The 17,100-nt window shown below is 34.2% G+C and overlaps 1 protein-coding gene across 2 annotated transcripts in view; it reads left to right on the top strand.

Moving 5' to 3' along the window:
• Nucleotides 1–3,314: 3,314 nt before the first annotated feature.
• Nucleotides 3,315–17,100, top strand: part of LOC145688214 (uncharacterized) — an 84,091-nt gene continuing 70,305 nt past the window's right edge. The window contains exon 1 of one of the 2 annotated variants that reach the window (XM_081762118.1): nt 3,315–3,553. The gene's annotated coding sequence lies outside the window, so the exon portion shown is untranslated. The remainder of the gene's footprint in view (nt 3,554–17,100) is intronic. The other variant, XM_081762120.1, reaches the window with a different exon arrangement.

Genomic DNA, 17,100 nt, shown 5'->3' on the forward strand with positions numbered 1-17,100 from the left:
ATATAACCATATAAGATAATATGACCTCAACTAAGGGGATAAAATGGACCAAAATCGAAATATGTGGTTGTACTAAAATTTGGCAATTTGTATCCATGAAAGGGAACGAGTTGGACCATCCAAATTTATCATGATACCTATTGAGGTCCTGTACTATGATACCAAATGGTTAAATTGGAGGATTTCCAAAATTTAATGGGTTGGCCTAGGTACCCCTCCCGGGTGTACCAATGTACCCATGTCTTATGATAGGTAATGGACTCCTATACATGACCATATAACCATATAAGGTAATACGACCTCATCAAAGGGGATAAAATGAACCAAAAACCAAACACGTGGTATATTTCTTACGTTTATTTTGGCAATTTTGTACCCCTAAAAGGGAACGAGATGGACCATCCCAATTTATCATGATACATATTAGGGTCCGATACTATAATACCACATGTTGAAATTGACCAATGTCCAAAATTTAAGGGATGGGCCAAGGTACATCTTCCAAAATTTTAAAGGGGTGCTGCAATGTACACTCATGTCCAAAATGATTGTCGCATATCTATAACTGTCTTCTTGTAAGAATATAATTTGATAATGATTATGCAGGGTACTTTTAATACTGATACTATGTATATAATCGGGAAATGTATATTTGTGATAAATTTCATAGGAAACGGATTATAAATACGAAAAATAGAGTAAGTAAAATAAAATGTTGCTAAATGGACAAGAAAATTTTATTTTTGCTTTATTGTACTTATTTACTGCCCTTTTGACATGGAATTTGGCAGATACATGTCTTTGCCGATTATACACATATTAACATTATAAGAAATACCGAGCGAATTCGTTATCAAATTACATTCCTAGAAGAACATATTTATAGACATGCGACAATAATTTTGGACATGAGTGTACCTATGTCTTATGGTAGGTAATTGACACCTGTATACGCCCATATAACTATATGAGGTAATAATACCTCATGCAAGGGGATAAAATGAGCCAAAAACCAAACACGTGGTTGTACTAAAATTTGACAATCTTGTACCCATAAAAGGGAACGAGGTGTACCACCCAAATTTATAGTGATACATACTAGGGTTCTACACTATTATACTAAATGTTTAAATTGGGCAATTTCCAAAATTTAAGGGATGGGCCAAGGTACCTCTTCCAAAATTTTAAAGGGGTGCATTAATATACTCATGTCTTATGAAAGGTAATAGAACCCTGTATACGCCCATATAACCATATAGGACAATGACACCTCATAAAAGGGGATAAATTAGGTTAAAAACCTCCGAAATTTGTCTTTTTGGCAATTTTTTACCCTTGAAAGGGAACGACATAGACCCAAAATACTGATAGAAGTACATACCCTGGTCCTAAGCTACCATACCAAATTTTTAGATTTGGCAATTTCTAAAATTTAAGGCTGGTGGTCCTAGGTACTCCTGCCAAAATTTAGAGGGGTGGTCCTAAGTACTCCTAGGTCATTGACCCCGAGCCAAGGAGCCTTATGTCTTAAATGCTGTCTTATCATTTTTTATATCTTTCATAGTTACCTAGTTGGGCTATGACAAGGGATTTTGATTCGCTCGGTATATTTTGTATTTGGTATATGTTGATATTCATGATCTTGCATTAATGTAACCAGATTTTTCTGTTTCCCGATTTACAAATATTTGCCGGACAAAATCTGTGTGAACTCCGTGACTGAAGTTTAAAAGCATCCCCGGATTCAGTACAAAAATCTAGTAAGCTTATCTTACATACAGATAAAAGTAATTTTAATAACTTTAGCTGATAAAACTGGTGGTTAAAACACGGAAAATACCACAAAATATTTGGTATCCTGTCGTTTCTACTTTCTTTGTTAGTTTATCGTGCCACGACTATGCACCGAGGTTAAGAGAGATGGTGATGATGAGATAGATGGTAATAATGGAATGAAGAAAGTGGAAGAAAATGGAAGAATGCCCAGAAACCCACGCACCCGGTGTTTGTCTACCATAAAGCCTACTTGAAGAGAACTTGGATTGAACCAGGGATCCCATGCGCCAGATGTGAGCTTTCTATCACTGAGTCACGTGTCGGAATGTCTCGGTCAGATATAAACATACTAACGTCATTGTATATACAGAGTTGAATATTTGTTCTTTGTCAAACAAAATCTTATAGTAAATGGGGGCGGGGTCAAATCTCATATTAAAACTGACCTATTACATTCTTGAAGAAATTGAGAATGAGTGACATTTGTGTTGTGAACTCAAAATGTTATCATGCCAGAAAGAACGAAGTCTGTACCTTCTTTAATTTGTTACGAGATGGAGTAAGTTCTTGGTAGATTATGTTATTATGGTATTATGGCAGATAATATCTTAAGTACTCAACTGAAATGTCACTATATCCCAATTTCGTCAAAATTAAAGCTACTCCATTTTGGCTATGGAACACCCTCCTCTCCCCCCAATTATCCTTTAAATTTGGAATATATGTAGGAAACGTTCCTGTTAAGTTTATATACGTATTAATCAGCAGCAGCACAAATTAAACTTAAGAGAAAATGCAGTACGTCTACCGAGGAAAAGAAGGAAGTAAGAAAACGAAGGCTCTCCAGTTGGAGGTAGTATCACATTGTTTCAATGGTTGATTTAAGTATCTTCAATCATAATTGGTATAACCATGACTAGAACGATAGCACTAACTTAAAAACTAGGTCGTGCTAACTGATTTTATAGGCTATGAAATTCAAAGGTATAGAAAGAAAACAAATTTGTAACAAGAATATACAAGTGGAAGGTTAAGCTGATCTCAAAATATCAGTATTTTTCATCTCGAAGTCAAAATACATAATACTCGATAAAGTTTAATTTGGTATATATGATAATAAAGTAGCAATTTTTCGTCGAAGTTCGTATTTTACTCGTATATTTTACTCGTATTTTATGATTATTCTAGACTCACTTTTATTCGTACTAGTGGTATACATAGCCTGGCTAACATCAAACTCAAGATTTTCAAAAGGCAGCCAATCTATTAAACATTAAATTTAACTAAGTCTCAATTATTATAGTGGGACACAAATGAATAATTTAACACTTAAAGTTCTAGTTGTATAAACAAACTCCACAAAAAAGAAAAAGAAGAAAAACAGAAACGAAAATGATAGGTTTGATGACAGTATTTTGTGTTTCACAGCCAGACGCGGATATTGCAGAATCCTGAAAGATGCATCACAGCTCGATCCCGCCCTTAGCAACGGTTGCTAAGGGAGAGAATGTGACGTCAGGATCCGGGTAGAAGAAATTTGGCTGGGTTGGACACAACTCAGCGAGAGTAGGTCTCGTCTTTAGAAGAGAGATTCTGGAGCTTATCCGAGTTACAAGTGATTCTTCTGACTTTATGATTGCTTCTTTTTGCTGTAACGAAAGATCGTTTACCCTCAATTCTGGCTTGCACGTTGATATTACGTTTATCAGTGAACTTTCGAATGTTCAGTGCGAACATTGACACTCAAACAACGAGTTAAACCCTTGCAACAAGGAAGGTTTGGTGATTTAATTATTTTTGTTAAAGTGTGATAAATTTATCAATAGCTAATAATTGAAAAGTAATTGCAGAGGGTTGCCCTTGTTTATAGTGTGTTGAATATGATTTTGTGCGGTGATTAATTTTGTTACAAATTCAGTTCCTAATGCAATTATTATTATTTTTGTTTCATTAGAGAGAAAGTTAAATTATATTTGTTATATAAAATCCGCACTTGGTATAGTGTGTTTGCTACAAGTGTAATATCAAAACAAAAATATTTAATGGGGATATGCCTTATGCGATTATTTCTCAGAAAACTATTTTGCACCTACAATAATAAGATTTACTTTCGTTTCCCCTTGAAATGAAAGTATTTTTTTAAAAAAAAAAAACAATGTCAGAAAATGATTTTAAAACAAGCTTACGATTAAAGAGAAACTTCGCATTGTTCTTATTGTCACAAGATTAATGGACTACATTTCTCGTTTTTTATTGATTTGTCTTGTTTGCGAGACGTGTTGAAATGTGTGTGATTCGTACGTAGAATTACTCCCTCCAAGTCTTGAATGGAAAGTAATTCGGATGAATGGGTACGAAATTTCCAAATTGAAAAGTAATCACTTATACTTATTATATCATAAAACTTAATTGAGGAAACAAAACAACATAGTGTTTCTGATGTCTTAGTGTACTACGAATGTACTACGAATGAAACATACAAATACAATATAGGAAAATTTCCAAACTAGAAACTATTTACATTTTATTTAGGGTGTGTGATTTCTCATTACAATATAATTTTCTCGGAATGCGTATAACTAACAAAAAATTGTTATTTTCACAATTTGTTCTATCAAAATACATGCTGAAAAACGGTAAACAAAATAAAGCAGACGGAGCTGAAGTGTAAACTCTCATCATTGCTCTAAGCTAGAGCATATGCCTCAAGTACAGGAGGTCCCGGGCTCGATTTCCGGTGGGAGAGCCTTACAATTTGAACGCATAACGATGGTTTGGATTTCATCTTAAGTTGTAGGCCCACATCTCATATAGTGTCACTGCTGATAGAAACGCTACACTCCAACCCAGTTTCGGGTTCGATTCCCGGCGGGAGCGCATGTGGTTCGGATTCCACGTTAATCAGTAGGTCCACGTCTCATATAGCCTCGCTGCTGAAAAGGGACGTTAAACTCAAAATCAACTCAACTCCAAGCCAGTTCATTAAGAAACTGAAGTATAAGAGCTACAAGACAAAGATATGCTATTTTTTTAACAAACTCGCCTAAAGCAAACAGATTTTTTTTGGGGGGGGGCACGGTGGCTCAGTGATCGAGCGCTTATCTCTGGTGCTTGGGGTCCCTGATTCAATTCCCGGCCAAGTAAGTTTGTGGTCGACAACAGCAAATTTACATCGAAGTACTTTGTATTTTACTCGGATTCTGTGATTATTCTAGACTCATTTTTATTCGTACCAGTGATATTCGTGTCCATAGGTTTACTCGGCGTACTCCCGTTTCCTCCCACCTTATCATTCCGCCAATTTTTTCATCATCATTCGCTTGCTTTAATAATCGTCTTCCTTAGCCTAAAAGGCATAATTACGTGACGTAAAATTCAAAGATTTCATTTCATTTTTTTACAAACATAATTTTGGAGAAATTTTAATCTCTGTTATTTCTTAAATCAAAAAGAAAGAACTTGCAGCTGAGATTGAAAATAGCTAGTCCATCATCAATTTTAAACGTAACAAACCACAACTTCAAAAGTATACCGGGCCAAAGCCGATTTTAAGATTATTATTATTATTATTATCTACGATAAGCCTATGAATATGATAAAATTGTAACAAGTGGGTTACGTATTATGTTTGGCCATGAGTGACTTGAAAATTACCAAATTTAGTCAACAATGTCTTCACTGAATTGCAGGATACTTTACGTTGCATGACACCACGATTTGACTCCATCAAACTAATAGGAAGAAAGTGGAGCAAGATTTTCGAAAAAAAGTCATTATGGATGATTCAAGCATAACTACTTCCGACATTAACTATTTCCGGGGACTATAGTTTTATAATGACCATTAAAATAGTAATATTCATTACATTTCCGAAAGAAAAATTCTTGACGAATACACGAATCAAGTTCATTTGGTAAGAAAACGTTTCTACACAGATAGAATGTGAAACATATGGTCCTTTAGATTTCTATAAGTAGTAAACAAGTTGTCTGGAACGATAAACATGTGATTTTGAGTTGTGCAGTTACGTTAACAGTGAAGGTAACGAAAATACTTGACCCGTCCTTTACTTAAGATATTTTTATATATATCTAATAGTGTTAAAAATAGAAAAAACGTTCGCATTTTTTCAGAAATTTGCATTCTTTTAAAAAACATTGCCTCTCGTTTTTTTTTTTGTAAATGCCGTTGTTTTTTTTTTTCAAGTACCGTATTTTACGGACTATAAAACGCATTGTCTCTAGAATTCAGGTGCATCTTATAATATAAAAATGTCCAGTGTTTGATTTAAAATTCCCGCCAGTCTTAAAAGTGGCCATATATTCGATGCTGCGGGAAACCTATCTCTATCTGGCAACATTGGATTAAACTGGCAGCAGCAGTGCACCGATGCGACGAACATGAGTTGCGGAACTCACAAGCTTGCTACTACTGTCTGGCTTTGCAATCTAATAACAAAAATGGTAAAAATGTTACGGTCAGTGGCGTAGCAATATGGTAGGCAAGGTAAACATTGCCTACGAACGCAGGCCTTTCGTTATATTAGAGGCGCCCCAGTTTTTAACAAAAAAAGCAAATTATATAAATATAGTCCCAAGTTTTCGCGATGTTCATTTCCGAACATGACAAGAATAAAAATTCCTACTCACTTCACTTGCAATGTATTGCATTTGCGTATCAAATTATTGGTATTACTGTAGGATTAAGATATTAATCCTCCTGTATTAATACGATATCAGTCCTATATTGCATGTACTGAGCTTACTAACTTTAAATAAAATTCCTTTGTATAAAGGCTTTCAACAATAATGACACAATCTATGGCCTATAAGATCAGGATTAACACGAGTTAAAAAAAAAATCATAATCATGAGGCACAGCACTGTTGCCACGTACCGTGGCTACACAGAACCAAGCACAAGCACCAAGGATCTGGCAAACCGGGCAACTGCGCAGGGCACCCAAACGTGCACCCCAAAGTAAATTTTCGAACGTATTTTTTTTTTTTACCGTAGTATCACTGTAATAAAATGTAAAATATAGGCTAGGACTAGGTGGGTAGGGGGCGCCAAAACGACACTTTGACCGGGTGAAAATTTTGCCTTCTTCCCTCGTCATGTACCTTATTGGAACAGAAAAAGAACGGACAGAAGCAGCTCATTATAAACGAAAAATGGAAAGGTTAGATTTTGTGGTAATGCTTGTGTTGCGGAAAAAAAATCAAAGAAGCATTAATGTTGTGTCAAAAAAGATGAAGAGCCCTACTATGTGCTTGTCAGAGTGTCAACGAGAACTGAAAAACAAAAGTTGAACAGTAGTGCAAGATCTTAGAAAGAATGTGTCTCAAGTATTCGAGGAAGCCAGTGCTTGTGCAAGCAAATTTGAGTTTTCAGATTAGTTAGAAGAAAGAAGGAAGCCAGTGCCAAAAATATTATTTGATGAATTGGCAAAAGATACACAATTTACTGCCCTGTAAAAGAATTCAAGATCAAAGTGCTATTGAATATCCTCGACTTCGTAATAGTAAACATAAGGATACGCTTCGAAGGAATGAGGGTACTTTGTGAAAGAGTTTTCATTCTTACGCCCGTCAATCTTACGAACTACTCCTGAAGAAGAAGTCACCAAGAAATCGTATAACTGTGCTTCTGTATGCAGACAAGTTGTCCAGTGACTTTCCAGGAGAAGAGTTGAATTTTCGAGACACTTTTTAAGACTTTCAAATCTTTCAACCCACGAAGACATTCTACATTTTATTAATGAATCTGACCTCAGCTCAGAATTTCCAAATTTGGTAACTGTGCTTTGTTTATATGCAACTCTTTCTGTTACAGTTGCAACTGCTGAGCGATCACTCTCTAAGTTAAAATTAATCAAGACATATCTTAGAAACAATATGACCCAAGAACGCTTTTTGGGTGTGATCATGCTGAGTATTGAACGAAAAAGACTCATGAATCAGACATCTCTGATCTGATAAAAGAATTTGCAGAAGCAAAAATGAGAAAGAAACACTTCTTATTTAGTATTTAGTTTGTCGATTTTAAAAAAAATTGAAAATAAAAAAATGCTGATAAACGGCTTTACAAGGTTTATTATTTATTTTATAATTATGTAAAATCGTAACATATGATATAGCTATATATTCATTCCAAATTTTTTAGGCAGTGTACATTACCACTCCAAAAAAGTCCGAATTTTAAATGAGTATATTTTCAATGAAAGGGTACTGTCCAATTTACTATTAAAAGGCATACCACAACTTTATAAAAATTAAACGGTCGATATTTCCCACGTGGCCGTTTCTGCGCATATGCATAAGCTATAGATGGTCATGCATGGAGCCTATTTGATGGGTGAGGGGGCGCCACTAGGAATTTTACCTAGGGGCGCCAAAGCCATTGTTACGGTATATTTAAAAAATGCTTAGAAATTAAGATGCATCTTCTACTCCGTAAAATACGATAGTCCTTTGTAATGTCTCTAACGTACGCTAGATACTGATACGGTACAAATATTTTTCAATATATATGAAATTAAATCTTTGAGTTTTACGACCCATGGTTATGCCGGCTAGGCTAAAGGAGACGTATACAATATATATGAGTAGCATACCTACTAGTAACCCGGGTTTCAGAAGTATCTCACCAATATCAACCAAGAAACAAAAGTATAAATGAAAATTTGTGTTCTTTTTTTTTTTTCGTGAAAGCAGGCCTTTAATAAGTACGAAAATAATATCACGTCCAGCATAAAATGCAAATAACCTGTCTAAAAGTAAAAACTAATACTAATTTGCCTACTAGTATTATACTAAATAACACACATAAATAATTTGTCGACTAGATATATATGATATGCAGGGCCGGCTCTGCCATATGTGCAACACGTGCATTTAAACGGGTCGCAAGTTTGGAGTGGTGGCAAAATCTGTCATAAATATGTTATTTAAATTAAATATTTCTTGTTGGAAACAGACTTCATGATGTTGGTAGTTAAATTTACTAAGCTGGCCTTCTATTTGAATACTACACTCATAAATCATGCTTAGGTCGCATTATTTTAAAGTCACATGGGCAGTGCTAAAGCAAACGGTCGAATAAATCCCAGCATAAATTGCTTGATTGTTGTCAAATACAAGAACTCAATTCTCGAACACCTCTTCCATTTAGTTGGTTATCACAATTCTCATATGAAAGCCAGTCTTGTCTTTTGTCACAAACAAGTTCCTTATCATTGAAGGTGGAAAAAGTTTTTTTTTTAAAAAAAAAAAGAATATAAAAGATGTAGAAGGAAAATCAAGAAATAAAGTTAAAAAAGCAAGTTGCACTGGAATTGAAAACTGATATATTGAGATTGAAGCTCGATATTGAATTCTATAGAAAGGGTTGCCATCTTTCAGGTGTGTTTGCTTTCTCTTTCACTAACATAATAGATTTTTATTTAAAGAAAACACATACACAACGAGATTGTATTTGTAGTATTTAAGCCTTGCTGAGTGCGAGTGTACTTTCCCTCCCTTTCGTTGTTCATGCTGGAATAGAATACTTAAAATCGTGACTTTTAAGATTTGTTCTTTCTGGAAAAACGGGGAGGCGGTAAATGATGTCATTGGAGGGGCGGAAAATTACCTAGGGCCGGCCCTGATATGTACATGCAAGACATGAATATAGGGTGAGATTATTTGAAGTAATGCACGGTGTTTCAAAATTAATATTAGTGTTTTGAAATTTTGTGGTATCAATTACAATTAGTTTACAATTATAAATAATATAAAATGAAAGAGCAACTCAGTTTCCTACACGCACATGCGCATGCGCTGTTTCCTCTGGCTGTCGTTAGGAAGAGCTAGTATCAAAGATGGCGACTTGAGAACAGAAAGCTTTCTGTGTTTTAATTTCGCAAAGACCGAATCTGTACTTACAGTGCAACCGTCTGTGTAAGAATTTTAAGAGGACGCTAACAACTACGTCCTTATGGTTTGCAGTTGCTACAAGGTCTAAAGCTTACAGACTACGGCTTACGTGCCAATTTTACAAATGAAATATTGCTGCATGACGAAGAATATTTTCTGGATCGTGCCGTGTTCTGTGATAAATCGACATTTCACCTAAATGCTAATATGAACACTCATAATGTTGGCATCCGGGAGTGAGCAAATCCTCAGGAGATGGTCCAGTTGCAACGAAACTTCCCTAAGTTGATGTTTCGTGCCACATTGCGGAAAGTTTATGGGCCTTTCTCGAACATTATTTGAACTAAAATGTAAAAGGAGAGAAGCTTTTTCTTACGGAATTATTGTTTACAACAACAAGACTATAACTACTACTACAACACGAGTTACTAGTGAAAAAATGTAATCAAATGTACAATAATCACACAATTTTGCTCGTATAGGTACAAACAAACAAAGGATTTGTAAGGTACAAGGTCTTCGGTTCAAGTTCAGCTGATTATTTCACTTATTTGTAACACAAATCAATAAATAATAGTTACCAGGAAAAAACAGACATTTGATAAAAAAAAGAACGATGTTTTTATTGAAAAAAATCACAGGAAAAACCGTTTTTTTACAACACTAATATCTACTTATAAAAGAGAAAGAAGTTAGTCTGTGCGTCACGCTAATCTGTAATGTTATACAACCTTGCTTAAGATAATTGTAATGCTGATTGTAGAAAGAAAAGGGGCACAACGAGAATTCCTTATAATAAATTACAAACGTCTTAGTGGGTCACACTGCATCTTAATAGTAAACAGTTATGCTATTAGATAGCACTATTTTCGGGATTGTTGTGTATAAAAAATCCTTAAAAAATTGCATTAAAGCATGGTAGATTCCTATGGGTTTTGGGGTGGTTAGTAGGCAACCAAAAAGGAATTTAAATGTAAACAATTAGGTATTTTAATTAAGCAGGATTTTAATTTATAGTGTACAGCAGTCCAAAGGCTAGGGCTCGAGGATCAGTTGCACATAAAGGCAAGAAATTGGGTATATCGGAGATTATTACTTCAGAGAATACGGTACGAGCCTTCGTTGCAGGATACCCTGTTTCTATTCCCAGTGGAAGCTCATGTGATTCGGATACTATGTTAAGCTGTAGGTCCAAGTTTTATACAGCTTCGGTGCTGAACGGGACGCTAAACTCCAAATCAATCAACCAATAAGAGGATACACATATTTTATTCAGTTGTATGAATTCAATATGGCGGACATGCGAGGAGATGGCAGGCATCATGCTGAATTGTTGGTATTGGAACGATTCTTTCCTGCAAAACTACTGTGTACGAGCTGATTTTAATACAGATTGCTGTAACTTGAAGAAAACCTTCTTATTTTTAAATTGCAGAAACATACTCTTAAAATGTTATGTTTATTTCAAACTTTCTTGAACTGAATCGGTGGATACTCAGTTATGCTGGGGACTGCACATGGCGATATTTTCTTTTATGCATGGTGTTAGTTAACTAAAATCTACAAAGATACCCACTTAAAATCTTTACTCTTATTCTGTGCCGTTCTATAACAGAACTATATATATCAATCGTACTCCACAAGTACATTAATCTTGTAACCTTCAATCTATATCATTATACTCTGACTTCCAACATAATCTGACTCCTACTATATTCTAACTTCCATTGCATTCTAACTTCCATCATAATCTAACTTTATTTTCACATGCTATATCTCTTAACTACCGTAGAAGCCTGTGTCTTATTTTTAAGCACTTGTTGCCCTGTTCCCATATCCTACACTTCTCCCCTCTTTACATAAATCATAACCTATACGTGGAATATGTACACTCCATTCTCTTGCATGAATTCAGAAAAAAAATCACCACGAGAAGGTGGAGGATGGAATGTAATATTAGTACATGTTTCCTGTAAACCGCTAGACATAAAGGCAGCACAGTTTGTGGGTAGGGAATTTTTGACACACAAAATACAAATATCTTATTCACTTGCATGGACTCTGGAAGCTCCATCCAAAGAAATTGAACAAACTGCACTACTCTGAATTATCATTAATGAATATCTCTTCAGTTAAACCATGAACACTCCTACAAGGAGGTTCACTCAAACAGGATCTTTCAAATCGTTGTTAATATCGAGTTCTATTTTTCATATTTCTAGCACTTAGTAGAATCTACATATTCTTGAATATCATGAAGAACATTTAGAAACACCTGATTTGTTTTGATTATTCGCTAACACTCCTCAATATTCAAGTGAAACATGAATACCAGAAACTCTACAACAAATAGAAGGATGTTGAATTTAATATACGAACAAAATCTAACGGCTGAAGCCTCATCGACCAAAATCTCGCAAGCCAAATCCACGCGGGACCAAACTCTCCGTCCACAATCTCGCGAGCCAGAATCTTGCGTTGCAGAAACCTTTCAAAGACGAAATCTCAAATCTTATGGGACAAAAATCTGTCCATAAAAATTTTCTCAATAAGTTTCATGGGTCAACATAATAATAATAACAATAATAAAGAGAAAAGGAAGAAAAATTTAAGTAACATGGAGCCCAGAAATGCTTACTTTAGACACAAGAAGAGTAAAAATTTGACGGGTTAAAAATGAGATCCTAAAATAAACCCAAATGAAGAGAAATCTTATTCATCGAATCTAGTTTTCTCCTTAATTTATTTTTTCCTGAAAAATTAAGGACACTAGGTATACAATGCACAGGTTCAACTGAACTCATCCGTTCATGATCAAAGTTAACAAGATGGTAGGTCAGGCGAAATTTTCTTTAGGCTAGGTTTTGTCCACACGGAATTTCAGTCAGGCATGATTCTGGCACGTAAGGTTTTGAGAGGCGATGTTTCGGACACGCGTGGTTTTGACCAGGCGAGATTTTGGACCGCGAGGTTTTGTTTCCAAACCGCTAAATTCAATGACATTCGGTAATTCGAAAATGAGCATGAATCGAAGTTCTGCATTGCTATATACTTAATATCTAGGTAGCCACAAATATGCGATAAATGGGTTATCAGGGTAACGCTGTAAAGTGTCCCATTTAGTTTATACTTCAATCTTTACATTTGATTTCATTTTTTTAATTAGTCGCACAACGACCAGAAGCGTAAGTCCATCTGTAGATTAGTGTCAATTTGGGGATGAAAATGTATAGTTGAGATATTCAAAAATAAGAAAATAAATAAACTCTGCTAGACAGTAAAAAGGATCACGCACTAGAAGTTTCAATTTCGTCCTGTAGACGTCAACCGCTCGAGGATGTTCGTTACCATCTAACGGTGCGACATGTAACTTATAACACCTTTGTTTCAATAGTACTCGTAGATAGTAAGCTCCCAATAGATAGTTAACATTCGAGTTACCGTTATCCATTAAGATGTTAACGGATTCACTTCGTTAACAAAGTCCACCTTGGCAATTGCTCTAGCCATCTATTGCAAGAAACGAAGTTGAAAAATGTGCTTTCCTTCAAGAGTTATCGTGTGGAGCAACGGACGAACGTAAATCACTGTTGCTCTTTAAAATATTAACATGTTGACTCCATTAACGAACTCAACCGAGATTATTGCTTTAGCTATCGAATGCAAAAAGTAGAATTCAAAAGTTCACTATTGTTCAAGAGTTATCGTGTGAAGAAAGTATGTACTAACATTACAAATAATCCCACTTGCGTGCTCCTTATAAAAACGTTCAAGGGTTAACACGTTGCACTCGCCGGTTGTAGTACTACGAAGTAATTCAAATCCGCTTATATAGTGTAATGTATGCGTGGTGAAGGGACTAACCATTCCTAGTTCTTTCAAGGAAAAAAGCTCAAACTTCTCTGTACAATCATTCGTAGTACTATGCATGCCGGACATGTGGGATTTGAATTCCTTCGTTGTACTACTACCGGCGGGCGCAACGTGTTTTAAAATTATTTTATTAAGCAGAATCTTTCGTGGGTAGCAGAAAATTAGTGAAAACATTTGTCTTCTATGACTAATATAACTTTTTAATTCAATCAAAAGTTAATCTTTCAGTGAATAAAAAAGTGAGTTAACTTTGTGTTTTGCATTCCAACAGACAAAAAGAAAGTATCAATATTTCATTTCTATCTTGTTTAATGAACTATTGAACGGGATGAACATACTATTTTAAAACTCACAGATTTAGGGTTAAACTCGAATAAAAAGAACAAAACACACTATTTCTTATGTTAACACAGAAGAAAAGGAAATAATATTATGAGATTTTTGACATTATTAAAGTTGGCTTCAAGGTCTACAATTTACAAATCTGTGTTTATTTTTTCAATATTTTTAGGAAATCATATTATCAATAAACATCATTACACTATAGGATCAAAATGGATTCCTTTCTTTTGGAAGTTGATTATTGTATCCTTTAAGAAGTGTTTCTGATTAAAAATAAGCATTTGAAAAATAATGTAAATTTAGATTCAACTATGTGACAACAACGTCTTAATAATTGTTGAATTTTTGAAGGTAAAAATAGTTACTAAAGTTACAAATGTAAGTCTTACGAACTCAGAGTTTTACTTTATATTTTATTCGACACCACGACAATCCGAGTACTGTACTGTTTACAGGAACAATAGATATCATAACCAATAATAGTAACAAAGTATTGAAATTAAATCTGAAAAATCTTCATTTACAAAAGATACACTAATTCACCTATTGAGCTTCCCCGTGGCTACTTGATTATTGTACGCGTCTTCAGAGCGGAAGGCTTGGGCGAGGTTCTCGGAGGGAGCACGTATGGTTCAGATCTTACGTTAAGCTTAGGTCCACGTCTCATATAGCCCCGGTGCTGAATGGAATGCTAAACCTCAATTAACCAACCAATTCACATATTGACTCAGTACGTTATTCTGTTTTAACGAAACGTCTTGTAATATTCGAGTAGGTATGATAAAAATAAAAAGTTTTTGAGTTATAGTATTATAAAAATTGGAACCAAACATGACAAATGAGAGGTATCAGAATTAACATTTTCTAATGATTTTAAAGTTTGAAACACAGAACTCATATCTTTAAAACTGTTGAGCTTGGGGCATTAACGTGTGTAGCAAATTTTAGACTGTAAATAAACCTAGGTTTCAAAAAATTCGGAAATTAAGGGCACAAGGGATCAAACGGGGTAAATTATTTACTTGACTTTGACCATATCTCTGAAATTGCTGAAGTCTAGAAATCGGATCGGAATTTTAATCTAATATATTCATTAAATCCTAGACAGTGAGTAAAATTAGGTTTCTTGCAATTCACGTTTAAAAGTAAAGAAACTAAAAAATGTTGTTAAACTGCTTTATATGTACCATTTAAACACTGGCCGTACATGCATCAAGTTTGGTATGTGAAACGTTTTGGTGTATGTCATTCATTATACGAAATTAATTTCGCAGAAGATAGAGTAGAGGAAATTCTTTGTTTGAAGCGATGGTTGTGTGGGTATGAAAATCGTAAATAATTTATCGATACAGAATACATACATTTCATTAACTTGCACAAAGTTTAGAAATTTCATTTCGAAGAGAAGAATTAGGGTTTAAATCCCGAGCTATTTTAGGTGTTTCTTCTGAGTAGTTTAACATAATAACACGAAGTTCGGTAGATAAGTTTCGATGTGCAACAGAGAAACATCTCATTAACATTATTTGTGAATTTTGGAAATTTTACCTTGAAGAAGTAAGGGAACTTAACAACTGTGGAGTAAAAAGGTGAAATTTCATTTTCTGGGGCTTCTAATGCACAGGACACAAATATGTTTAATCTACTTGCACGAATTCTTGAAATTCCACCACAAAGTGTGGGGAAATGACTATTAAGGCATGTTCATATATATATTTTTGTATAAGAGAAACGACATATTCGCCTTCTATGAATCAATAAGTTCCCATATAACAAATTTAGTGCCCTTATCTATCTATCTATCTATCTAAATATATATATATATATATATATATATATATATATATATATATATATATATATATATATATATATAGATAGATAGATAGATAGATAGATAGATAGATAGATAGATAGATAACGGCACTAAATTTGTTATATGAGAACTTATTGATTCATAGAAGGCGAATATGTCGTTTCTCTTATACAAAATCAATATGTCGGATGCAAGATGAGCTTTTATGAATGTCTGGATTGAAGGCAGACGTTCCAAGTAGGAAATTTGTGGAACTCTGGCGAATTAGAACTCCCGTCCAAGAATTTTGCAAGAAAGAGAATTGCATATATTTCAAACATTTTTCAATGATCTTATTTTCTAATGAGGAAAGAAGGGCACTTCAATTAATTATTATATAAAGATACATGTGTGGTCATAATGTTAATGATTGAAGAAAATTCAAGCTTAGCTAAAATCATCATTGTATTTTAGGAAGTCTCTAATATACAATTAAGGAGCAAAATTTCTTTATTTTTTTGGGGGGGGGGGGACCAAACAGGAAATTAGTAAGTAGTTCTAAAAGCGGAAATCTAAATTTAGTATGATGCAGTATTGAAATTCCAAATTAGAACTTTTATTCAAAAGTTAACTGTAAATTTTGCTGATTTTTCGCATACAAGGCTTATAATTGCCCTACGTTTAATATATATATATATATCCCCATTAGATCATAAAAATTTCGTGACTGAAAAACAAAAGAATAAGGAAACTAATTATCCTGTAGTTATAAGGAAAAAGTTCAATTCATACAAATGATGCTAATATAATTTAGGGATTGATAACGTAAGAATCTACAACCACGAAAAGATAAATGGAGGATCTACAACCACGCATTTAGTATAGTGTTCGCTCGCCACGGAAAGTTAACATGGTGTGACCAGAAAGAGAACTTACTTACTTATCCAATAAGATGTAGTTTCACTTTCGCAATCCTTCAGGAAAATATAAAATAATAATAATAATAATAATAATAATAATTATTATTATTATTATTATTATTATTATTATTATTATTATTATTATTATTATTATTATTTTGTGACTCAGGCAACGAACATTTCCAATTGCCACTTTCCTCTTTTTCTTTTCCTGTCATTTTAACTATTTAATTAAAACATCCAAATAACAGGAAAATTTTTACTTTCCTCAAAATGCTTTCTTCAAAATCAAAATTTAATTTTTCCACTCCAGCCTAATCTCTCTCTCCCTCTCTCTTTCGATATATATATATATATATATATATACACAGGGGGTTGATTAATTCGTGTGTCCATTTCATTTGTTCACTGTGCAAAAGTGGTATGAGGTAAAGCCGTGCAATTTGGTGTAACTTTAGACGAAGGACATAAGTTTTGTA

Source organism: Thermobia domestica, chromosome 6, assembly GCF_964235325.1.
Source record: "Thermobia domestica chromosome 6, izTheDome1.hap1.1, whole genome shotgun sequence".
Lineage (NCBI taxonomy): Eukaryota > Metazoa > Arthropoda > Insecta > Zygentoma > Lepismatidae > Thermobia > Thermobia domestica.